The 26,732-nt window shown below is 43.0% G+C and overlaps 1 long non-coding RNA gene across 1 annotated transcript in view; it reads left to right on the forward strand.

The window, feature by feature from the left end:
• The window catches only part of LOC106568374 (uncharacterized), a 112,114-nt gene that overhangs the window by 59,534 nt on the left and 25,848 nt on the right, over positions 1 to 26,732 (forward strand). The window contains exon 2 of the long non-coding RNA XR_001320274.2: positions 6,125 to 6,194. This is a non-coding gene — a long non-coding RNA (uncharacterized lncRNA). The remainder of the gene's footprint in view (positions 1 to 6,124; positions 6,195 to 26,732) is intronic.

Below are 26,732 nucleotides of genomic sequence, written 5' to 3' on the forward strand. Positions count from 1 at the left end.
TGGACTCTCAGAAGGCGGCAAAATGCTTAATCGTGGCTTTGCAGGCTCTGGCTGAAACAAAGTAGCGCGTTTGGGTAGTGGCTGGTTACAGTACTGTGAGACTCAGGCTCGTGCCCGCGTCGACCGAAAGCTTTCTTTTCCTTTGTCTGTTTAGCTAAACGGAGATTCCCGGTCGGAATATTATCGCTTTTTTACGAGAAAAATTGCATAAAAATGGATTTTAAACAGCGGTTGACATGCTTCGAAGTACGGTAATGGAATATTTAGAAATCTTTTGTCACGAATTGCGCCATGCTCGCGACCCTGATTTACCATTTCGGATAGTGTCTTGGAACGCACGAACAAAACGCCGCAATTTGGATATAACGATGGATTATTTTGGACCAAACCAACATTTGTTATTGAAGTAGCAGTCCTGGGAGTGCATTCTGACGAAGACAACAAAGGTAATGAAACTTATGTAATAGTAAATCTGACTTTGGTGAGGGCTAAACTTGTTGGGTGTCTAAATAGCTAGCCCTGTGATGCCGGGCTATCTACTGAGAATATTGCAAAATGTGCTTTCACCGAAAAGCTATTTTAAAATCGGACATATCGAGTGCATAGAGGAGTTCTGTATCTATAATTCTTAAAATAATTGTTATGTTTTTTGTGAACGTTTATCGTGAGTAATTTAGTAAATTCACCGGATGTTTGCAGGGGGTATGCTAGTTCTGAACGTCACATGCTAATGTAAAAAAGCTGGTTTTTGATATAAATATGAACTTGATTGAACAAAACATGCATGCATTGTATAACAAAATGTCCTAGGGTTGTCATCTGATGAAGATCATCAAAGGTTAGTGCTGCATTTAGCTGTGGTTTTGTTTTTTGTGACATTATATGCTAGCTTGAAAAATGGGTGTCTGATTATTTCTGGCTGGGTACTCTGCTGACATAATCTAATGTTTTGCTTTCGCTGTAAAGCCTTTTTGAAATCGGACAGTGTGGTTAGATTAACGAGAGTCTTGTCTTTAAAATGCTGTAAAATAGTCATATGTTTGAAAAATTAAAGTTTTCGGATTTTAGAGGAATTTGTAATTCGCGCCACGCCCATCATTGGATATTGGAGCAGGTGTTCCGCTAGCGGAACGTCTAGATGTAAGAGTTAAAGCATTCTCCAACCAGAAACCGTCGATTGATGGCAGCATTCGCGCAAAACTGAACACGCGAACCAATGCTTTTAATTAGGGCAAGGTGACCGGAAACATGACCGAATACAAACAGTGTAGCTATTCCCTCCGCAAGGCAATCAAACAAGCTAAGCGTCAGTACAGAGACAAAGTGGAGTCGCAATTCAACGGCTCAGACACGAGAGTTATGTGGCAGGGTCTACAGTCAATCACGGACTACAAAAGAAAAACCAGCCCCGTCGCGGATCACGATGCCTTGCTCCTAGACAGACTAAACAACTTTTTTGCTCGCTTTGAGGACAATACAGTGCCACTAACTCGGCCCGCTACCAAAACCTGCGGGCTCTCCTTTACTGCAGCCAACGTGAGTAAAACATTTAAACGTGTTAACCCTCGCAAGGCTGCAAGCCCAGACGGCATCCCCGGCCGCGTCCTTAGAGCATGCACAGACCAGCTGGCTGGTGTGTTTACAGACATATTCAATCAATCCTTATCCCAGTCTGTTGTCCCCACATGCTTCAAGAGGGGACAACAGCTTTCCAACAGCTTTCCTGTTCCCATGAAAGCTAAGGTAACTGAGCTAAATGACTACCGCCCTGTAGCACTCACTTCCGTCATCATGAAGGGCTTTGAGAGACTAGTCAAGGACCATATCACCTCCACCCTACCTGACACCCTAGACCCACTCCAATTTGCTTACCGACCCAATAGGTCCACAGACGACGCAATCGCCATCACACTGCACACTGCCCTAACCCATCTGGACAAGAGGAATACCTATGTAAGAATGCTGTTCATTGATTACAGCTAAGCATTTAACACCATAGTACCCTCTAAACTCGTCATTCAGCCCTTGACCCTGGGTCTCGACCCCGCCCTGTGCAACTGGGTCCTGGACTTCCTGACGGGCCGCCCCCAGGTGGTGAGGGTAGGTAACACCCCGCTGATCCTCAACACTGGGTCCCCACAAGGGTGCATTCTCAGCCCTCTCGTGTACTCCCTGTTCACCCACGACTGCGTGGCCATGCACGCATCCAACTCAATCATCAAGTTTGCAGACGACACTACAGTGGTAGGCTTGATTACCAACAACAACGAGACAGCCTACAGGGAGGAGATGAGGGCCCTCGGAGTGTGGTGTCAGGAAAATAACCTCGCACTCAATGTCAACAAAACAAAAGAGATGATCGTGGACTTCAGGAAACAGCAGAGGGAGCAGCCCCCTATCTACATTGACGGGACAGTAGTGGAGAGGGTGGAGAGTTTTAAGTTCCTCGGCGTACACATCACGGACAAACTGAAATGGTCCACCCACACGGACAGCGTGGTGAAGAAGGCGCAGCAGCGCCTCTTCAACCTCAGGAGTGAGGCTGAAGAAATTCGGCTTGTCACCAAAAACACTCAAACTTTTACAGATGCACAATCGAGAGCATTCTGTCGGGCTGTATCACCGCCTGGTACGGCAGCTGCCCCGCCCATAACCGGAAGGCTCTCCAGAGGGTAGTGAGGTCTGCACAACGCATCACCGGGTGCAAACTACCTGCCCTCCAGGACACCTACACCACCCGATGTCACAGGAAGGCCAAAAAGTTCATCAAGGACAGCAACCACTCGAGCCACTGCCTGTTCACCCCGCTAACATCCAGAAGGCAAGGTCAGTACAGGTGCATCAAAGCTGGAACCGAGAGACTGAAAAACAGCTTCTATCTCAAGGCCATCAAACTGTTAAACAGCCATCACTAACATTGAGTGGCTGCTGCCAACATACTGACTCAACTCAAGCCACTTTAATAATGGGAAAATTGATGTACCGTAAATTCCGGACTATAAGCCGCAACTTTTTTCCCAGGCTTTGAACCTCGCGGCTTAAACAATGACGCGGCTAATATATGGATTTTTCCCGCTTTCAATTATTTTTTCTCCAAAAAAACACATTCTGTGACGTGCTCAGTTTTTTGTCGCGGCCTGAAGCTTTCATTAGACCAATGAAATTGCCGAACGGGTTACGGTCAAACAACTTTTTTGTTTACTGTTTAGATGAAATCGAGCGCTCTCAAACTTCCCATCATTCTGATTACGGTAATCATTTTGTCACCCTCATCATGGCAAAGACACGGAGAAATGCATATGATGCAGCTTTCAAGTTGAAGGCGATTGATCTGGCTGTTGGAAAAGGAAATAGAGCTGCTGCACGGGAGCTTGGTCTTAATGAGTCGATGATAAGACGTTGGAAACAGCAGCGTGAGAAATTGACTCAGTGCAAAAAGACAACTAAAGCTTACTGCTAATTTTTTATTTTTTGTTACAAGCTGTGTTTCGTTAAAGCCTGTGTAAAGTTCATTTGTTTCAATGTACCGGTAGGCACCTGCGGCTTATAGACATGTGCGGCTTATTTATGTTCAAAATAAAAAAAATGTTTTAATTCATTGGGTGCGGCTTATATTCAGGTGCGCTTAATAGTCCGGAAATTACAGTAATCAATGTATCACTTGCCACTTTATATTAGATAATGTTTGCATAGCCTACATTATTCATCTCATATGTATATACTGTACGCTATACCATCTACTGCATCTTGCCATCTTCATATATTAGATGTTTCACTAGCCACTTTAAACAATGCCACTTCATATAATGTTTTCATAACCTACATTACTCATCTCATATGTATGTACTGTACTCTATGCCATACTGATGTAATGTATCACTAGCCACCTTAGACAATGCTGCTTTATATGTTTTCATACCCTACAATACTCATCTCATATGTATGCCCAAAAAGAAGTGCCCCCAGTGTATCAGACAGTAGTTTATTTGGCGTTGTTCTTAGCAGCATTGGATTTACTTGGCTATTTGTGTATATCATCATGTGTTCTTGAGTGAGTCATTGTTGCTTTTTGACTGCTTTGCTTTTGTTTGTAATGCAAGGGTAAAGTTGAATGAATAGAATAATGTATTGTTGTCCCTGGCCGCACCAGATGAGTGAATCACAGGACCCATCAATAATTCCCACTCCACACCTTCTGTTAATGTTGGAAAGCAATTCATTAGAACTAACTCAATATTACCTACTGTAATGTTTTGTACACTCAGTGTATATATCCATGTGCTTGGCTTGGCTAATGGGAAATTGTAATTCTAAAATGCAAAGAGAGAGGGAGCGAGAAAGAAAAAGAAGATTCCTTTTAGCCAGTGTCTTTTATTCTATCCTTACCGACTTGACAGACAGACGGCTGGGCTGGAAGGTGTACTTGTTAAGAAGGACATAGATGGCCAGTCAGTCCACACAGTAGCCAGCCGTACAGATAAGGGGGAATTGGAGGGGATTCAGAAAGCCTGGGAAATAAGAAATGATATCAGCTTGAATGTTCTGTCGCGTGATAAGAGGTTCATCATTCGGGCATTTTAAGGCTTTTTTGTCAACGGTGATGGACAGGTGTGTCTCTTTACCTGAGGGGACTTTGTTTCTTCAGGGACAGTCCATCCCCAGCTCCTAATCGCCAGGCCAGAGGGAATGAAATGGCTTTTTATGTTATGGGAGAGCAGGAGCAGGCTTTTCTATAGCTATATCGTTCCTGGCGTGGACGTCTGTGAGGGGTAATGTTTTGTAAGATTACAGATTTGGTCTGTCTGATTGCATTGCACCGTAAACATGAGAAATGAAGAGTGGGAGAAAAAATTATAATTCAAAGACAAAGAGGATAGACAAGGTATTGACTGACATGCAGACACGCACTTCCTCACAGACACTCACACAAACACACACACGGTTACGGCATTAAAGGTCTCACAGCACATCTGCACATTAAAAACAAAGACCAGATAAATGATGGGGATAGAAAGCTGAATCCTTGGCGAGGAGATGGTAGCTGGATCAGAGAGCCTGTCAGTGAGCGAGCTACAGTACATGGACCATCTGCCTCCTGAAATCCTAGAAGCCTCAGGAGAACAAAGGAACTAGAAAATAAAGAAGCTCATCATTTCACCTTGAATGCATTTTATCAGGCTTCTTATCACGGGTCCTTCTCTCCCTCGCTCTCACCTTCTCTCTCGCTCTCTTTCTCTCTCTATTGCTTTCTCTCTCCATTCCTCTCTCCCTGTCTATCTCTCTCCCCCTTTCTTTCCCTCTCCCTCTCTGTGAGCAGCGCTGGCTGTTTGTCACTGAGGGGACAATGTGGGCTGTCACAGCATGAGTGGTGCCCACTGGAGCCTGACTGTCTGATTGTCAAAGCCTGTGGAAAAACAAAGCCTTTACACTGGAAAAACACTGGCCTGTCAGACATGCACTGTATGGAGCATCTAGACAGCATTACACAAGGACACTGGCGTAGTGGAAACCCCCACAGCCCCTGCAAGGTATCTGGGGGCCCATGCACATGTAATCTCAAACCTATGTCTAAATGTTATATATTTTTTTAATAAATCATTTTTACAATAACCCACCTTTTTCATTTCCACATATAGCAAGTGAAGTGTTTGTGTTGTCCAATCTACATGGTAGTAGGTGACTCAGACAGACGATGTACAGTATATAGTTGTCAAGCATCTAGTTAGCCCATTTCGTTCATCCCGCCTCGGCCTTCAAATTGGCTATGAAATTCCCAAAAGTTACGTGAATCAGGTCGGACTCGGATGGAATGAATGCATTGTTCAAGATGGATAAACAAAAGGCAAGGCCAAGTGGTGCAAAAAAACACATCAAGAAAAGCTGTATCTGATCAAGCTCGTGCCAAATTACCGAAGGTAACCACATGAGCAAAGCTACCACTTGGCAGGTGGAAGCTAGTAAGCATTATGCAGCAGCTAGCACTAGCAGCCTCCCAGTCCCGACAGAGACATCACTGCCAGCCATGACAGTTGCCTTGCTCCTCCTCTTCTTCCACCCCTCGAGAATAGTGACAGTTCCTCTAGTGAGTGTGCTGACCCTCCTTCTCTTCCTCCTCCTCTCCCAGAAAACCAAGCTGATGACTGCCAGAGACCCAGCGGCACTCATGAGGATGACCCCGCCTTCGGTGAACACTGGTAAGCTTACGAGTGACAAGACGGATAGCCCCAACAGCATGAAGTCCGAGTTCAAACGTTTAATATAAATACCAGCTAAATACTGTATATACTGTAGCTATAGATAGGCTAGTAGACTAGTTTGTATTGTCTGCATAATGAAACAATCCCTAGTAAGCTATTGTTTTGACGGTGGACTGATTGCATTATTTGACTTTATAGACTGGTTTTACACAGCACAAATGTTCTATCCAAGCTGCAAAAGAGCACAAGAACGGCCAAGGTAGGCTATAGGCCTACAGGACAGTTGCAAATATACAGTACCAGTCAAACATTTGGACACACCTACTCATTCAAGGGTTTTTCTTTATTTGTACTATTTTCTACATTGTAAAAAAATTGTGAAGACATCAAAACTATGAAATAACACATATGGAATCATGTAGTAACAAAAAAAGTGTTAGACAAATCAAAGTACATTTTACATTTTATAGTCTTCAAAGTAACTACCCTTTGCCTTTATGACAGCTTTGCACACTCTTGGCATTGTCTCAACCAGCTTCATGAGGAATGCTTTTCCAACAGTCTTGAAGGAGTTCCCACATATGCTGAGCACTTGTTGGCTGCTTTTCCTTCACTCTTGCGGTCCAACTCATCCCAAACCATTTCAATTGGGTTGAGGTCGGGTGATTGTGGAGGCCAGGTCATTTGATGCAGCACTCCATCACTCTCCTTGGTCAAATAGCCCTAACACAGCCTGGAGGTGTGTTTTGGGTCATTGTCCTGTTGAAAAACAAATGATAGTCCCACTAAGCGCAAACCAGATGGGATGACGTATCGCTGCAGAATGCTGTGGTAGCCATGCTGGTTAAGTGTGCCTTGTATTCTATATAAATCATAGATAGTGTCACCAGCAAAGCACCCCCACACCAACACACCTCCTCCTCCATGCTTCACGGTGGGAACCACACATGCAGAGATAATTCGTTCACCTACATGTACTCTGCGTCTCACCAAGACATGGCGGTTGGAACCAAAAATCGCAAATTTGGACTCATCAGACCAAAGGACAGATTTCCACCGGTCTAATGGCCATTGCTTGTTTTTCTCTTCTCTCTTCTTCTTATTGGTGTCCTTTAGTAGTCATTTCTTGAAGGCCTGATTCACGCAGTCTCCTCTGAACAGTTGATGTTGAGATGTGTCTATTACTTGAGCTCTGTGAAGCATTCATTTGGGCTGCAATCTGAGGTGCAGTTAACTCTAATGAACTTATCCTCTGCAGCAGAGGTAACTGGTTCTTCCTTTGACTGACCTTCATGTCTTAAAGTGATGGACTGTAATTTCTTTTTGCTTATTTGATCTGTTCTTGCCATAATATGGACTTGGTCTTTTACCAAATCGGGCTATCTTCTGTATACCACCCATACCTTGTCACACACACACACACACACACACACACACACACACACACACACACACACACACACACATATATAAAGGTTACTGATTAGTATGCTTTTGCAAAGACATTTTATTTTACAGTCTGAAATGTTTGAATTTCCCACTTTAATTACTGAACAAGTAAATACATTATTGCTGTCAGCCAACATTTTAAATAGCAGCATTGCGACAGCGTAGGCGTATGGCTTCATGAAACATAAATGTTAGGCTTAACATGAGAAAAAGACTATAAAAGCAAAGCTATAGGCTACTACAAGCACTAGCACCACATAATCTGATATGCAGCCTCGTAGACGTGGCCAATTCAGAACCATGGACAGCAATTCGGTTGTCTAAACTTGGCTGATGCATTAGATTCTTTAGGGAGGGGAGGGAGGTGGCCCGAACACAGGAGTGTAGAAAGGATAGTAGTATGGTAATTTATGGACACTAAAGGAGTCAGAGGGGAGTGCTGATGATTTGACCAATCAATGTGCCTTATGGAACATGAGTTGAGACAGACTGGAGAAAGCTTGACCCATCATATTCATGCCAGAGGATAGCAGTGTAGAGAGAATACTAATATATTAGATAGGTCAAATTCAAAAAATAATATCAGTGAGGAGCCAGATCGAGGAAATTCAACTAGTCAAGGCACTAAATGAAACAGCAGAAAAGAGAAAAAAGTATCATCAATATAAGTGTGGTTCAACATAGTGAGTCACGAAGGCTTACAGCCCAAAACAAAAACTTTCTGTATATTCATGTGACATTTTTTAAACACACATTTGTGTGTGTGTGTGTTTTTGTGTGTGTGTGTGTGTGTGGGTGGGTGCGTGTGTCTGTGTGTGGACGTTGTTAACTTGGGACATTCTTTTAGTCCCCACAATGTCAAATGCTATTTCTAGGGAGTTTAGGGTTGAGGTTAGAATTAGTGTTAGGGTTAGAATTACGTTAAGGGTTAGGGTGAGGAACTAGGGTTAGGAGCTAGTGTTAGGTTTAGGGTTAGGGTGGAGGTTAGGTTTTTTGGGTTAAGGTTAGGGTTAGGGTAAGAGTATGGGTTAGGTTAGCTGTACAAGACTCGTGTGTGTGCGTGTGTGTGGTAAAAGCAGACGTAAGGCTAATGAGCAGACAAATAGCTTAAGGGTATTGTCTGGAGCACAAATCCAGGGCAACCAAAACTACTCTTTTACTACGATTTATGGATTAACACACGCTTAAGATAAACAAGTCGATACGTCACCAGCTACCTCTTTCTGCTGCGAAAATACATCTTGGAATTAATTAGGCATTCCACTCCTAATAAACCCACAAGAATAATCTCTTACTCTAAGACAAATGGGACGCTTTTACCTTGTAATTGTGCCACACATCAGATGAAACGGAAAGCCAAAACCAGAGAGAAAATGATGGAACACCGCAAACGAGGAAATAGACAAAAGTAGGAGGCAAACAGACATTGACAGGAGGCATGTAAACATAAACAGAACAGAACGGGATGAGCCTCAGGGCTAGCACAGAAAAGAGAGACAGAAACAAAGATCCAGCCATTCTTCCTCTACTCCTAAAGAATGCCAGAAGCGGTTCTGGGATGCATCCCCGATGGCACCCTATTCCCTATGGGTCCTGGTCAAAAGTAGTACACTGTATAGAGAAGAGTGTACCATTTGGGATGCATCCAAGATGTCTCCAGATTAATGTTTTCTATGGGGTCTCAGTTTGAGTTTAGTTATAGCTGCATCTTTTCTCAAAGTTCATTATGAAGATTACCCTGTGTTAGAGTAGTCTCCCTCTTAGAATTTAATTCCTTCCCCGTCACACTTAATCTTGAGCGAATCGATCAGACGTTTTCTAAAGAGCGATGGTATCAGTGCAATCAAGCTATCGCTAAATCTTTGGTTGCTCACTCAGTCATATGCCATGCTGCAGTGTCATATCCACTCTAAAGCTCTTTTCCCTTCACCAACCACATGATATTGGATTAGGATTTTAGGATTCAAAGTTTCATTGAGGATTCAGGAGTATTCACCAGCCTGGTAATCAACGAGTGTCAATACTGTCCCATAGTACAGTGCAAATGAAGACACTATGCAGGGGCGGAATGGGACCAGAAATCAACCCTGATAATTCTAACACACCGGCCAATTTTTTTGCTTGAGGCCTCCACTCTTAGCCAGATAATAATAATTTTGTGCAAAAAAAAACAAATTATACAGGCCCACTAGGCAAAAAAACATCTGAACAAAAATATACATGCAACATGGAAAGTGTTGGTCCCATGTTTCATGAGCTGAAATAAAATAGCCCAGAAATGTTCAATACGCATAAAAAGCGTATTTTTCAAAAATGTCTCTGTGAGTGAACATTTGTCCTTTGTCAAGATAAACCATCCACTTGACAGGTGTGGCATATCAAGAAGCTAATTAAACAGTATGATCATTACGCAGGTGCACCTGATTCTGGGGACAATAAAAGGCCACTCTAAAATGTGCATTTTTCTCACACAACACAATGCCACAGATGTCTCAAGTTTTGAGGGAGCGTGCAATTGGCATGATGACTGCAGGAATGTCCACCAGAGCTGTTGCCAGAGAATTGAATGTTAATTTCCCTACCATAAGCCGCCTCCAATGTCATTTTAGAGAATTTGGCAGTACGTCCAACCGGTCTCACAACCTCAGATCACATGTAACCACGCCAGACCAGGACCTCCACATCTGGCTTCTTCACCAGCGGGATCATCTGAGACCAGCCACCCGGACAGCTGATGAAACTGTGGAGTATTTATGTCTGTAATAAAGTCCTTTTGTGGGGAAAAGCTCATTCTGATTGGTTGGGCCTGGCTCCCAAGTGATTGGGCCTATTCCCTCCCAGGCCAACCCATCGCTGCGCCCCTGCCCAGTCATGTGAAATCAATAGATTAAGGTGTAATGAATTTATTTCAATTGACAGATATCCTTATATGAACTGTAACAGTAAAATCGTTGGACTTGTTACATGTCGTGTTTATATTTTTGTTCAGTTACAATATTTACAGTTTTTTTAACCACTAAGCAGATTCAAATTAGGTTGCACACTCCCATCAGTGGCAGGCTGGAATGGGGGCATTTGTATTCATTATTGCGCATTAGCATCTATTTCAATATATTATTATTGAGTGCAGCGTTGCACAGAGGTGAAAGGGGACTGTAGTGGAACAACAGGAATGAACATGTTCCACACACAGCTTTTGGGCCTTAGTGGGTGACAGCAGGGTAAACCAATGCAGTTCAGTGGAAAACACTGACAGGGACAGAACTTTCAGGGCAATATCTGGTTATAACACTTCACAAATAACTAACAACAGGAACATACTTTACCACAGCCTCTGGGCCTTAATGGGTGACAGGGGGAACAAACACAGTTCAGTGAAAAACTCTGACAGGAATAGGATGCTGTGATTCGTTTCCTGACTCATTTCAGGAAACTAGGCATATGTCACGCGTCACTACTTCACAGGAGAGCCATTTAAACATTTTTTTTTTAATCAAAATGAATTTTTTGGGCAGAAATTTTATTTATTTATTTCACCTTTATTTAACCAGGTAGGCAAGTTGAGAACAAGTTCTCATTTACAATTGCGACCTGGCCAAGATAAAGCAAAGCAGTTCGACAACATACAAAAACACAGAGTTACACATGGAGTAAAACAACATACAATCAATGATGCAGTAGAATAAAAAAATAAAAAATAATAATAAAAAAATAAGACTATATACAATGTGAGCAAATGATGTGAGATAAGGGAGGTAAAGGCAAAAAAATGCCATGGTGGCAAAGTAAATAAAGTATAGCAAGAAAAACACTGGAATGGTAGATTTGTAGTTTGAAGAAAGTTCAAAGATAAAATATAAATAATATGGTGCAAAGGAGCAAAATAAATAAAATAAATAAATACAGTAGGGGAAGAAGGTAGTAGTTTGGGCTAAATTATAGATGGGCTATGTACAGGTGCAGTGATCTGTGAGCTGCTCTGACAGCTGGTGCTTAAAGCTAGTGAGGGAGATAAGTGTTTCCAGTTTCAGAGATTTTTGTAGTTCGTTCCAGTCATTGGCAGCAGAGAACTGGAAGGAGAGACGACCAAAGGAGGAGTTGGCTTTAGGGGTGACCAGAGAGATATACCTGCTGGAGCGCGTGCTACAGGTGGGTGCTGCTATGGTGACCAGTGAGCGGAGATAAGGGGGACTTTACCTAGCAGAGTCTTGTAGATGACCTGGAGCCAATGTGTTTGGCGACGATTATGAAGCGAAGGCCAGCCGACGAGAGCGTACAGGTCGCAGTGGTGGGTAGTATATGGGGCTTTGGTGACAAAACGGATGGCATTGTGATAGACTGCATCCAGCTTGTTGAGTAGGGTATTGGAAGCTATTTTGTAAATGACATCGCCGAAGTCGAGGATTGGTAGGATGGTCAGTTTTACGAGGGTATGTTTGGCAGCATGAGTGAAGGATGCTTTGTTGCGAAATAGGAAGCCAATTCGAGATTTCACTTTGGATTGGAGATGATTGATGTGAGTCTGGAAGGAGAGTTTACAGTCTAACCAGACACCTAGGTATTTGTAGTTGTCCACAAATTCTAAGTTAGAACCGTCCAGAGAAGTGATGCTGGACAGGCGGGCAGGTGCAGGCAGCGATCGGTTGAAGAGCATGCATTTAGTTTTATTTGTGTTTAGGAGCAGTTGGAGACCACGGAAGGAGAGTTGAATGGCATTGAAGCTCGTCTGGAGGGTTGTTAACACAGTGTCCAAAGAAGGGCCAGAAGTGTACAGAATGGTGTCGTCTGCGTAGAGGTGGATCAGAGATTCACCAGCAGCAAGAGCGACATCATTTATGTATACAGAGAAAAGAGTTGGCCCAAGAATTGAACCCTGTGGTACCCCCATAGAGACTGCCAGAGGTCCAGACAGTAGGCCCTCCGATTTGACACACTGAACTCTGTCAGAGAAGTAGTTGGTGAACCAGGCGACGCAATCGTTTGAGAAACCAAGGCTACTGAGTCTGCCGATGAGGATGTGGTGATTAACAGAGTCAAAAGCTTTGGCCAGGTCAATGAATACGGCAGCACAGTAATGTTTCTTATCGATGGCGGTTACGATGTCGTTTAGGACCTTGAGCGTGGCTGAGGTGCACCCATGACCAGCTCTGAAACCAGATTGCATAGCGGAGAGGGTGCGGTGGGATTCGAAATGGTCGGTAATCTGTTTGTTGACTTGGCTTTCGAAGACCTTAGAAAGGCAGGGTAGGATGGATATAGGTCTGTAGCAATTTGGGTCAAGAGTGTCACCTCCTTTGAAGAGGGGGATGACAGCAGCTGCTTTCCAATCTATGGGAATCTCAGACGACACGAAAGAGAGGTTGAACAGGCTAGTAATAGGGGTTGCAATAATTTCGGCAGATAATTTTAGAAAGAAAGGGTCCAGATTGTCAAGCCCAGCTGATTTGTAGGGGTCCAGATTTTGCAGCTCTTTCAGAACATCAGCTGAATGGATTTGGGAGAAGGAGAAATGGGGGAGGCTTGGGCGAGTTGCTGTGGGGGGTGCAGTGCTGTTGAATGCAGTAGGGGTAGTTAGGTGGAAAGCATGGCCAGCCGTAGAAAAATGCTTATTGAAATTCTCAATTATAGTGGGCTTATCGGTGGTGACAGAGTTTCCTATCCTCAGTGCAGTGGGCAGTTGGGAGGAGGTGTTCTTATTCTCCATGGACTTTACAATGTCCCAGAACTTTTTAGAGTTGGAGTTGCACGAGCGAATTTCTGTTTGAAAAAGCTAGCCTTGGCGTTTCTAACTGCCTGTGTGTATTGGTTTCTAACTTCCCTAAAAAGTTGCATATCGCGGGGGCAGTTCGATGCTAATGCAGAACGCCACAGGATATTTTTGTGTTGGTTAAGGGCAGTCAGGTCTGGGGAGAACCAAGGGCTATATCTGTTCCTGGTTCTAAATTTCTTGAAAGGGGCATGCTTATTTAAGATGGTGAGGAAGGCATTTTAAAAAAATAACCAGGCATCCTCTACTGACGGGATGAGGTCAATATCCTTCCAGGATACCAGGGCCAGGTCGATTAGAAAGGCTTGCTCGTTGAAATGTTTCAGGGAGCGTTTGACAGTGATGAGTGGAGGTCGTTTGACCGCTGACCCATTACGGGTGCAGGCAATGAGGCAGTGATCGCTGAGATCTTGGTTGAAAACAGCAGAGGTGTATTTAGAGGGCACGTTGGTTAGGATGATATCTATGAGGGTGCCAGTGTTTGCGGCTTTGGGGTTGTACCTGGTGGGTTCATTAATAATTTGTGTGAGATTGAGGGCATCAAGCTTGGATTGTAGGATGGCTGGGGTGTTAAGCATGTCCCAGTTTAGGTCACCTAGTAGCACGAGCTCTGAAGATAGATGGGGGGCAATCAGTTCACATATGGTGTCCAGAGCACAACTAGGGGCCGAGGGGGGTCTATAGCAGGCGGCAACGGTGAGAGACTTGTTTTTGGAGAGGTGGATTTTTAAAATTAGAAGTTCAAATTGTTTGGGTACAGACCTGGATAGCAGGACAGAACTCTGCAGGCTATCTCTGCAGTAGATTGCAACACCGCCCCCTTTGGTCGTTCTATCTTGTCTGAAAACGTTGTAGTTAGGGATGAAGATTTCAGAGTTTTTGGTGGACTTCCTAAGCCAAGATTCAGACACAGCTAGGACATCCGGGTTGGCGGAGTGTGCTAAAGCAGTGAATAAAACAAACTTAGGGAGGAGGCTTCTAATGTTAACATGCATGAAACCAAGGTTATTACGGTTACAGAAGTCATCAAAAGAGAGCGCCTGGGGAGTAGGAGTGGAGCCAGGCACTGCAGGGCCTGGATTCACCTCTACATCCCCAGAGGAGCAGAGAAGAATAAGTATGAGGGTACGGCTAAAAGCTATAAGAATTGGTCGTCTGTGACGTCCAGAATAGAGAGAAAAAGGAGCAGGTTTCTGGGGGCGATAAAATAGCTTCAAGGTATAATGTACAGACAAAGGTATGGTGGGATGTGAGTACAGAGGAGGTAAACCTAGGCATTTAGTGATAGTGAGAGAGATATTGTCTCTAGAAACATCATTGAAACCAGAAGATGTCATAGCATGTGTGGGTGGAGGAACTGAGAGGTTGGATAAGGTATAATGAGCAGGGCTAGAGGCTCTACAGTGAAATAAGCCAATAAACACTAACCAGAACAGCAATGGAGAAGGCATATTGACATTAAGGAGAGGCATGCTTAGCCGAGTGATCAAAGGGTCCAGTGAGATTCAGACAGCTAGCCGGGCCATAGGTAGCAAGCTGGTGGAAGATGGGAGGGAGGTCTGTTTTTTAGCCAGCTCGTGCGTTTCCGTCTGTGGGTTAGTGGGGTTCCGTGTGGAAGGGGGGACCTGTCCAAGTTGGCAAAATAGTTAGTTATAGTGGCCCAAGAAAAGTGTCCGATAGACCTATTCAGATCGCAGCCGAAAAGACAGCTAACGATTAGCGGGCCGCAGATGGGCGATCAGGTTACGTCGCGACGGAGGGGCCAGTTGGATAACTCCCTCGGGCAGATAACGTCGGTGGTCCAGTCGTGAAGACCCGATGGGGCTCCGGATCGGCAGTAAAACGGGTCAGGATAGGTGAGTTGTAGCCCAGGAGACACTTCAGCTGGCTAGCTCAGGAATAGCCCAGGAGTGGCTGACGGAACTCTTCAGCTGGCTAGCTGGCTAGCTCCGTAATAATGTGTGTTATTTCCGTGACCGACGTTGCCAATAGTCACTCAGGTAGCAGCTAGTTAGCTGCAAGATCCAGGTGTAAATGTCCAGAGCCTGCGGTAGAAGTCGGGGAAAGGAGAGAGAATAGGTCCGGTATGCTCTGGTCTGAGTCGCGCTGTACAAAAACTGGCGATAGCTTTTCGAGCTAATGGATAGCTGAGGACAGCTAACCGTGGCTAGCTGAACTTCAACGTTAGCCAGTGAAAATGGCTAACCTCTTGCTAGCTTCTGTTGTGGAATTCAGATGAGGTAAATAATACTTTCTTTTTTTAAATTGGTGAGGCGGGTTGCAGGAGAGTGCTTTGAGGTTGAGTTTTTAGAATTAAAATAGAATATATATATATATAAAAAGATAAGTGAAGAAAAAAAAAAATATGTAAATATATAAATACACGAGACACGACAAGAGGAGGGTAGAGGACGTCTGAACTGCTACGCCATCTTGGGAAAAAAGGCATCAGATAAGACTCTCGTTAATCTAACCACACTGTCCGATTTCAAAAAGGCTTTACAACGAAAGCAAAACATTAGATTATGTCAGCAGAGTACCAAGCCAGAAATAATCAGACACCCATTTTTCAAGCCAGCATATAATGTCACCAAAACCCAGAAGACAGCTAAATGCAGCACTCACCTTTGATGATCTTCATCAGATGACAACCCTAGGACATTATGTTATACAATACATGCATGTTTTGTTCAATCAAGTTCATATTTATATCAAAAACCAGCTTTTTACATTAGCATGTGACGTTCAGAACTAGCATACCCCCCACAAACTTCCGGGGAATTCGCTAACATTTTACTAAATTACTCACGATAAACGTTCACAAAAAGCATAACAATTATTTTAAGAATTATAGATACAGACCTCCTCTATGCACTCGATATGTCCGATTTTAAAATAGCTTTTGGTGAAAGCACATTTTGCAATATTCTAAGTACATAGCCCAGGCATCACGGGCTCGCTATTTAGACACCCGGCAAGTTTAGCACTCACCATAATCATATTTACTATTATAAAAATTTCATTACCTTTTGTTGTCTTCGTCAGAATACACACCCAGGACAGCTACTTCAATAACAAATGTTGGTTTGGTCCAAAATAATCCATCGTTATATCCGAATAGCGGCGTTTTGTTCGTATGCGTTCCAGACACTATCCGAAATAGTAAAGAAGTGTCACGCGCTTGGCGCAATTCGTGACAATAAAATTCTAAGTATTCCATTACCGTACTTCGAAGCATGTCAACCGCTGTTTAAAATCAATTTTTACGACATTTTTCTCGTAGAAAAGCGATAATATTCCGACAGGGAATCTCCTTTTCGGCAAACAGAGGAAAAAAATCCCAAAGGCGGGGGCGGTCGGGGTCACGCGCATAAGCTAGTGTCTCTTGATGGGCCACTTGAGAAAGGCGATAATGTGTTTCAGCCTGGGGCTGGAATGACGACATTCTGTTTTTTCCCGGGCTCTGAGCGCCTATGGACGACGTGGGAAGTGTCACGTTAGAGCAGAGATCCTTAGTAAATGATAGAGATGGAAAAGAAGTTCAACAAATGGTCAGACAGGCCACTTCCTGTAAAGGAATCTCTCAGGTTTTGACCTGCCATTTGAGTTCTGTTATACTCACAGACACCATTCAAACAGTTTTAGAAAATTTAGGGTGTTTTCTATCCATATGTAATAAGTATATGCATATTCTAGTTACTGAGTAGGAGTGGTAACCAGATTAAATCGGGTATGTTTTTTATCCAGCCGTGTCAATGCTGCCCCCTAGCCCTAACAGGTTAACAAAAGACTCCACTATGCAAGTAACCATTTCAATAGATTGTTTATGATGTCACTGCGACAACTGTTGATAGACATAGCTAGTAAATTCACTCTGGCTATCTACTCCGATTTCAGAGCACTCTCGTCTGAGTGTGCCAGAGAGCAGAATAAATGATGAATTTCCGAACGCTCAACACCCATTGAATATGGTCGGTGTCAGTAAACGTTGGCAAAAAAGCGTAATAAAATTGTTGCCAGGAGCACAGTTAGTCACCAATGCTCTGGATAACATAAAAACAGCCTAACCAGCTTTGCTAGGGCGAGTACAATGGTCAGCATGAGCTGTTCTCTCATTTGTGTCTGGAAGTAGCTAGCAAGCTAACCAACGTTAGCTTGGGTGCTTGACTGCTGTTGTTAGGTCAGCTAGCTAACGTCACGTGTATGATCTGTGTAGTAATATTATTCGTATCTCAGAGCCAATTGCTTTGCTAGTTATAACCTAATGTTAGCTAGCTAACATTGAACCTGGTTGGTAGACTACCTGTAGATTCATGCAGGGCAGTAAAGTCATGAGTTGGGATTATGGTTCATTGTGTAGGGTGCTTGACTGCTGTTGTTAGGACAGAATGCTTGGAACAACCCTACTCCTCGGCCAGAGCGTCCAGCGTGCGCTCTGAACACTCCGTTAGCGAAATGCTCTGAATTTACGAACGGACAATCTGACAACGCTCTGAGTTTATGAACGCCCAGAGCACACTATGGCACTCCAGATTAAATATACAAACACACCCATAGTATAAACCAGCCTTTAGTCTTGAAATCTTTGGTTGTTTAGTACATGGCCTAACATGTGAATCCTTAAAGAGATGGACGGTGCAAAAGTTTAAGAGGGTGTGAATGATGCTGAATGGGTGTAGACAAAGCAGAGCTCTCCAGTAGGTGTACCAAAACTTTCAAAGACTATTTTCTCAAAAGTGAGGTTAAGTTTATCAACTTTCAAAGCACAATTACTTTCCCATTGTTCCTCAACTGTAGTGTATGATATACCATTTTCTAGCTCTGAGTCTCTACTTTTATCCAATGTAAAAAACACAATTTCAAAATTTGCTTCATAGACCGAATCGAGTCGGTCTGTCACTTATGGACACCATATGATTAGAATGCTACTGGTTATAATAGCTTCATAAACATGTTATTACTATGTAATAACTATCACCTGATCAGTTTAGTAAAAACACTGACAGGAACAGGATTTGTTTTGATGGTAGCTAGTTCAGAGACCATTTCAGATAATAGCCTACTAGCACAATGCTACTACTGTCCCATGACTACCTATACTATTGGACAACTATAGGGCTTGTTAAGATAATGATAGCACATACAATTTATACCACAACTCAGTGGCAGATTGGAGTCCATTGGAGTGAATCATGTAGTAAAATAACAATATATTCCCATATGTTTAAACAACTGATTGGCTTCAGCAATGACAGGCTTTATTTCCCTGAGAACTAGAAGGGGCTAAGAAAAAAAATAACCGTCACGTATCTGGCTGATAACTGCCGTTGTCAGAAGAAGATCATTGTTTATAGTCATATCTGCTTTAGATTGCCTCTAATTGCAACATTCTGCATGGATCCCAATCTGCTCCTTCTTGAAAACACTTCAATGAATTGATGAGGTGCACTTCAAGCCATTTCAGGTTAATTTCCAGCCGTAACACACAGAGATAATCCGTCTTTTGCAGCTGTAATGGACATAATTGGACACGAAACTATACTTAACTAAAGTGGGTTGGTGTCACTCTCTTATTGCCGATGTGTGTTCAAATGATCCCTGTCTCCCTGTCTTCTGTAGTTTCCAGATAAATGTCAAGGTAAAAAGTCACTTGCTGAAATACCGGAGAAATACAAATGCTTGTGAGATGATGTTTAAAAGACCGTAATCCTAGCAACTAACACGTTTTCACTCATAAAGACAGAGTATACAGAAATAGCTGACAATTTGTCAGTTAATCCTTTCCTGGATTTGTACTGTGGCCATTTTAATGTATTGACGATACTTTATCGTACTGAGTTTGTATACTGTGGTTAGCTACAGCATATCCACTATGCTTTTCCCAAAATGTAGAGCAAAGAGAGCTTTATCTTTAAGCACATAAAAGGAAAGCACTGTACTTTGTACACTGCAGGCTAGACCAGAGAGATATGGTTAGAGAGAGAATGAGGGAACATGGCCCATCCAACTTCAAACTCATCAAACTTAAGACCCTTTTTTTAAACCCTCTTACTTTCATGCACTAATTCAAAACTTCTATGTTAAACAACTATCATTAGGCCAATGAATTGCACTGAGAGCACTCTATTCCTGTCATACTCAACACTTGTTGCTTGGCAAGTGGTGCTTTCAATAAGGGTGTCTGCCAAATAGAAAAATAATGATGATATTAGCATTCATTGTGTGGTCTGATTGTGAGGATTTAATTAAGATTCAGGGTGGTAGTGTTGTGTTGTTAGGGGTCTCAGCCAGCAGGGCCTGGTGGAATCAAAGGCCTGATCATGACACTGGTGTTTACACAGCAACACTGGGAGATTACCCAGGAGGCAACGGAACGAGGCCACTGCAATCTGGCATGGCACTGAGCTGACAGACCTAGCTGACACTGACAGAGCTCAGTAACAAGCTCTTTGCTGTGAACTGGAGACCTGCTGGGACCACAGACTCATAAAAGACTGAATTGACAATGAGAAGCGAGGATTAGTGTGATAAGTGCTTTTAAACTTTTCACGAGGATGTGAATCCTTATATGTGTTCATTTTTATCAAGAAAAGGCAGAAAATTCTGATAGAAATGCCCAAATTATATATATTGGTTTGTTATATTGTTATTATAATTTTTTTGGTTTGTTCCATCATTTCTAAAAGGTGTTGAACTGACTGAATAAAGTAAATCCTGAACAACGTCTATTTGCGCCCATACTGGATGGAAATTACAAGTGTAATGGCTGTGCTCAATGTAATGGCACTTATAAATGTAGATCCTTCAAACACCCCCAAACAGGGAAATCTATCCCAATTAAAGGTGTCATTACGTGTTCCACTAAGGCAGTTATTTATCTTATAACTTGTCCTTGTGGTAAAAATTATGTGGGTAAAACAAAGCGTGAATTAAAAGTACGTATCTCAGAGCATCGTAGCACCATTAGGTGCAAAAACTTAACTTACCCAGTTGCGGCCCACTTTTTGGAAGCAAACCATCCGATTTCGTCTCTGCGTTATATTGGTATTGAACATGTCACCCTCCCGAGGAGAGGGGGTGACCTTGATAATTTATTGTTGAAACGAGAGGCTGCCTGGATCTTTAATTTAAAGACCCTTGCTCCCTTCGGTCTCAACATAGACTTTGATCTGAAGCCATTCTTGTGATAATTGTGATTTTGCCATTGTAATTGTTTGTTAGATACATTTTAGACTACAAATGCTATGATCGTATGCTATCCATTTGTTTGTCTTTTTGTATGTTCTTTGTATGCCATTTTTTTAAATATTTGAGTTAACCAATGATATTAGGCCATACTTGGCCATGATTACAAACACCTGTGTGTCTCTTGACACTATATAAATGACTCATCTCGCAGTGTTTGATGATACCCTGATGAAGACAGCTTCGCTGTCGAAACGTTGGTGATTAAATTTTTGCATCTGAGCTCTTAGAGTGTGCGGCTTTCCTTTATTTTCTAGTGTTCTACTCCGCTAGCCAGCACCTCGCCTTTAAAGGTGTGCGTTTCTTTTTTCTAGAATAAAGTAAATCACCTGTATCCCTTTGCTATTCATAAATCATATACCGTAGTTATGTCCATGGTATTGCATCGGGACAAGTAAACCAAAGATCTTGTATTTTCCTAGGATTCAAAGCCCATTTTGAGACTTGGCAGTGACCGCTGAAGTGACTCGTCAGTGTAGCCTAGTGATGGGTTGTTCGCGAATGAACGGCTCTTTTTGAACGGCTCTTTACGTGAACGGAACCGAATCGCAACAGGTGCAGGTCCATGAAAGGACACAAAATATTCAGTCACTTCCGTATGAATGTCTTGGAATAAGAATGTGGTTGTTTTTGTTATCTACTCCAAGAGATAAAGGCTATCAAGGTGATTACAGACAAAACTAGTCAGAGACATTGATATGCTTCAAATTACGCTAAAATGAATATGTATTAGATGTGTAATGACTACAGGCGCCGTCTTTTAATGAAGTGTGAATTTCATACCCCTAAAAATGTCTAAGTAGGTGTTAAATACATGACACGTTTATGATGATACAGAGAGGGGTTTACTGTCAACCTGTTCTGCTTGCTGTTGTAGATCATGGGATGTAAGAATCAGGCTCTGCATCCTGATCTGTCTCTCTTTAGTCTCTTCCCTCTGACGTCACACCAAGCCAGAGGAGGCAGAAATGTTCCTACTTTTGTTTGTATCTCTACAAACTGCCAGATCACATAGGATGATTAGAGTACAGCTGGTAAAATCACTGGGTCCATTTTCAGGCCAACATATAATCTTTGTATTAACTTATCAGACTATTGTGCACACTGTCAGAAAAATCCTGTCGTTTTTACGGTAACTTACTGGCAGCCAGTTGCCTGTAAGTTACTGTAAAAAAGGTACAGTATGCTGTTACCATACTGGCTGCCAATAACTTACAGTAGAAAACACAGGATTTTTTTTTTTTACAGTGCACAACAACAATAGTAGTTATTACCATTCGAAATGCAGTGTCATTCAGACCAACTCTACAATGGGAAATTGTTGCTAACAGTGTTGAATAGAGTCTGTCTGGCCATGCCTGGCCAAGGGAGGCATTTATTCATCAGTCAGAGAATATGCTAGCTAGGGGAACTAGACTTCCTTGATTGATAAGTCCTGGAACTTCACATATTTTACAAAAACACTGAGTCAGAGAGAATGCCCAGCGGTGCCACAGTAAAACATTGAGTCAGAGAGAATGCCCAGCGGTTCCATGGTAAAACACTGAGTCAGAGAGAATGCCCAGCGGTGCCACAGTAAAACATTGAGTCAGCGAGAATGCCCAGCGGTTCCATGGTAAAACACTGAGTCAGAGAGAATGCCCAGCGGTGCCACAGTAAAACATTGAGTCAGCGAGAATGCCCAGCGGTTCCACAGTAAAACACTGAGTCAGAGAGAATGCCCAGCAGTTCCACAGTAAAACATTGAGTCAGCGAGAATTCCCAGCGGTGCCACAGTAAAACATTGAGTCAGAGAGAATGCCCAGCGGTGCCACAGTAAAACATTGAGTCAGAGAGAATGCCCAGCGGTTCCATGGTAAAACACTGAGTCAGAGAGAATTCCCAGCAGTGCCATAGTGGCCTTGGCTGAACTGTGTTGAGTTAACTACTGTACAAGTCAAAAGGCCAGGCCAGGATGGAATGTAAAAATAATAATTGAATCTAAATCTAAACTACCCAACCTAATCCATAACAATGCCAATATTGAAATCATAAGCATTTGCCAAGATATAAATAAGTTATATTATTATCTGAATAACCTTTAGTCCCTGAGAAAAATGGTACAATGGAAAGACAGGTACAGTTTATGCTCCTCATGAGCAGTGGTATCTCTTAATATGGTTTTCTCTTCCAAAGGCAAATAGACAAACCATATGCTTAATCAAATTCTCATGGTTTCTCCATGGCTGTTGTATAATGTGTTATTATGGAAATAACTTATAGTAAGAATCAGGCCATCACAACATTTAGTTGTTCTAACTATGGGTAAATGAGAAAATGGTTTCTAAATCACAATCAGAAAAGATAGCGAAGCAGTTGCACTTTTGGGTCACTTGCAATTATCTTGAGGTTGTTCTTTTCCTTGTCTTAAAACAGCTGTAGATTGGGAGTTTATGAAAAGGTAGGAGGATCAACAGTAATGTATAAGCTTATATGAGGTTTTTTGAATCTGGTACTTTTGATCCTAGCTCTGTGTTTAAAGTGCTATAGGGAAGTCTTACCCTGAGGAGCCATGACGTTTTCAAACTCAGAATGAGGCCCTTGAGAGTAGAGTTAAAAGAACCTCTCCAAAGCTGAGAAATATCAGAGAGAGATAGTGGGTGTTGATTTACCAAGCTCCTTGTATGTGTGTAGGTGGGTTTGTGGTGAACTGTGACTGAATGGATGCCCCACAGCAAAACATTTCATTGAAGGTGAATCCCGAGAGATTACTCATGTCTTTTTGAAAGTTTGTAGCCCAAGAGAACAAAGTCTGATTGGTGTGACTGGTTTACTTTTTCTCTCTCTCTCTGTCTCTCTCTCTCTCTCGTCTCTCTCTCTCTCTGTGTGTCTCTCTCTCTCTGTCTCTCTCTCTGTGTCTCTCTCTCTCTCTGTGTCTCTCTCTCTCTCTCTGTGTCTCTCTCTCTCTCTCTCTCTCTCTCTCTCTCTCTCTCTCTCTCTCTCTCTCTCTCTCTCTCTCTCTCTCTCTCTCTCTCTCTCTCTCTCTCTCTGTCTCTCTCTCTCTCTCTCTCTCTCTCTCTCTCTCTCTCTCTCTCTCTCTCTCTCTCTCTCTCTCTCTCTCTCTCTCTCTCTCTCTCTCTCTCTCTCTCTCTCTCTCTCTCTCTCTCTCTCTCTCTCTCTCTCTCTCTCTCTCTCTCTCTCTCTCTCTCTCTCTCTCTCTCTCTCTCTCTCTCTCTCTCTCTCTCAAACACGCATGCACCCACAAAGGAACACACAGACACGTCGTACTGAAATGGCATCTGCATTTCAAAATAAGACATGAAACGGCCATGAAATATCTCTTCATCTCCACCATGCTGTGTGACTGTCTTACGCCTCCTGATAACAGCCAGTCATTAACAGATGAGAATGGCTTAGTCTGCACACAAGGCGTGGAAAAGACTCATTTATTACTGTAGTCTGCCTATCAGGAGAACACTTGGTACAGTCCCTAGTTGTAGAACTAGGGACTGTACCAATTAAAGGACACAATGTTTGGGCATGACAATTCCCCTAAAAATATTAAATGCTCAGGTTACAGACATTTTGAAATGATATAGGCTCTTATTGATTCCTTCTCCCAATAGAATGTTTGTGTAAATTCACTTTGGATTGTTACCCACTTGTTGCTACCAAGGTCATTATCACCACTTGGTCAGTTAGAGCTCTTAGCTCTCCTGCTTCATCATTCTCTGTTGGTGTGCATTGTTAACATATTTTAATGAATATAGTCATACACTTTATCTTCCTGTCACGCTCAACGAATTGACATTCCATGGAAGATACAACCATAGAAAGAGAATGAATCATTCTATTTCTATGGATACAACAACAATCAACTTAATTCAAACGTTGATGAGAGTTGATGGTAGCCTGGCTGACACGTGATCCACGTGACTACACAGCGAGCTGTGAATCACTGGTCTGGTAAGTCGGGCTTGTAAAAGGGGAGGTTAGCTCAAATTATTAGTGACTTTGAGCAACTTTTGTATTGGTTCTCATATCAATCAATCAAATGTATTCATAAAGCCCTTTTTACATCAGCAGTCAGAAAGTGCTTACAAAGAAACCCAGCCTAAAACCCCAAAGAGTAAGCAATGCAGATGCATGGTGGTTAGAAAAAACTCCATAGAAAGGCCGGAACCTAGGAAGAAACCTAGAGAGAAACCAGGCTCTGAGGGGTGGCCTGTCCTCTTCTGGCTATGGCGGGTGGAAATTATAAGAGTACATGTTGGCTTTTCATAGCCGAGCATTCAGAGGTCGAGACAGCAGATGTGGAAGAGAGGGAGAGAGAGGGGGAGGGAGAGAGAGAGAGACAGAGAGGGCCAAAAACAGCAGGTTCGGGACAAGGTAGCAGGTCGGGTGAAACGGTCAGGGTTCCATAGCCGCAGGCAGAACAGTTGAATCTGGAGCAGCAGCACGACAAGGTAGCACGTCCGTTGAACGGGTCAGGGTTCCATAGCCACAGGCAAAATTCAGCAGAAACTGGATCTGCAGCACGACCAGGTGGACTGGGGACGAGGACAGCCAGGAGTCGTCAGGCCAGGTAGTCCTGAGGCATGGTCCTAGTGCTCAGGTGTTCCGGGAGGGTGGTAAGAAAGAGAGAGAGAAAGAGATGGGCGAATTTGAGGGAGCGTACTTAATTTCACACAGGACACCAGATAAGACAGGAGAATTACACCAGATAAGACAGGAGAATTACACCAGATAAGACAGGAGAATTACACCAGATAAGACAGGAGAATTACACCAGATAAGACAGGAGAATTACACCAGATAAGACAGGAGAATTACACCAGATAAGATAGGAGAATTACACCAGATAAGACAGGAGAATTACACCAGATAAGACAGGAGAATTACACCAGATAAGATAGGAGAACTACACCAGATAAGACAGGAGAATTACACCAGATAGGACAGACTGACCCTAGCCCCCCAGCAATTAGACTATTGCAGCATAGATACTGAAGACTGAGACAGGGGGGAGTCTGGGGACACTGTGTACCCGGCAATACTCCAGGACAGGGCCAACCAGGTGGGATATAACCCCACCCACTTTGCCAAAGCACAGTCCCCACATGACTAGAGGGATATCAACAGACCACCAACTTACAGTACTACCCTGAGAACGTCAGTGACTCAACCCACTCAAGTCGAGTATAGAAAACAAATCCTGGCACGATGTGACGCACCCCTCCTAGGGACGGCATGGTAGAACACTAGTAAGCCAATGACTCAGCCCCCATAATAGGGTCAGAGTCAGAGAATCCCAGAGGAAGATGGGAGCCAGCCAGGCAGAGACAGTAAGGGCGATTCGTCACTCCAGTGCCTTGCCATTCAGCTTTGCACCACTGGGCCAGACTACACTCAATCATAGGACTGAAGAGATGAGTCTTCAGTAAAGACTTAAAGGTCGGGACCGAGTCTGCGTCTCTCACATGGATAGGCAGACCATTCCATAAAAATGTATCTCTATAGGAGAAAGCCTTGCCTCTAGCTGCTTGCTTAGAAATTCTGTGGGAAAATAAGGAGGCCTGAGTCTTATGACCATAGCGTATGTGTAGGTATATATGGCAGGACCAAATCAGAGAGATAGGTAGGAGCAAGTCCATGTAATGCTTTGTAGGTTAGCAGTAAAACCTTGAAATCAGCTCTAGCCTTAATAACAGGAAGCCAGGTTAGAGAAACTAGCACTGGAGTAATGTGATCACATTTTTGGGTTCTAGTCAAAATTCTAGAAGCAATATCTAGCACTAACTGAAGTTTATTTGGTGCTTTATCCTGGTAGCCAGAGAGTAGAGCATTGCAGTAGTCTAATCTAGAAGTGACAAAAGTATGGATTATCTTTTCTGCATAATGAAAAAAAGAGATTCGATATAGGCCGATAGTAAAAAATAAATAATCCAGGTCAAGGTTTGGCTTTTTCAAGAGAGGCTTTATTACTGTCACCTTATTGAGTTTGGTGCACATCTGGAGGACAGGGAGATGTTTATTATGTTCAACATAGGCAGGCCAAGTACAGGAAGTAGCTCTTTCAGTAGTTCAGTTGGAAT

This window comes from Salmo salar, chromosome ssa13 (genome assembly GCF_905237065.1).
Source record: "Salmo salar chromosome ssa13, Ssal_v3.1, whole genome shotgun sequence".
Taxonomy (NCBI): Eukaryota; Metazoa; Chordata; class Actinopteri; order Salmoniformes; family Salmonidae; genus Salmo; species Salmo salar.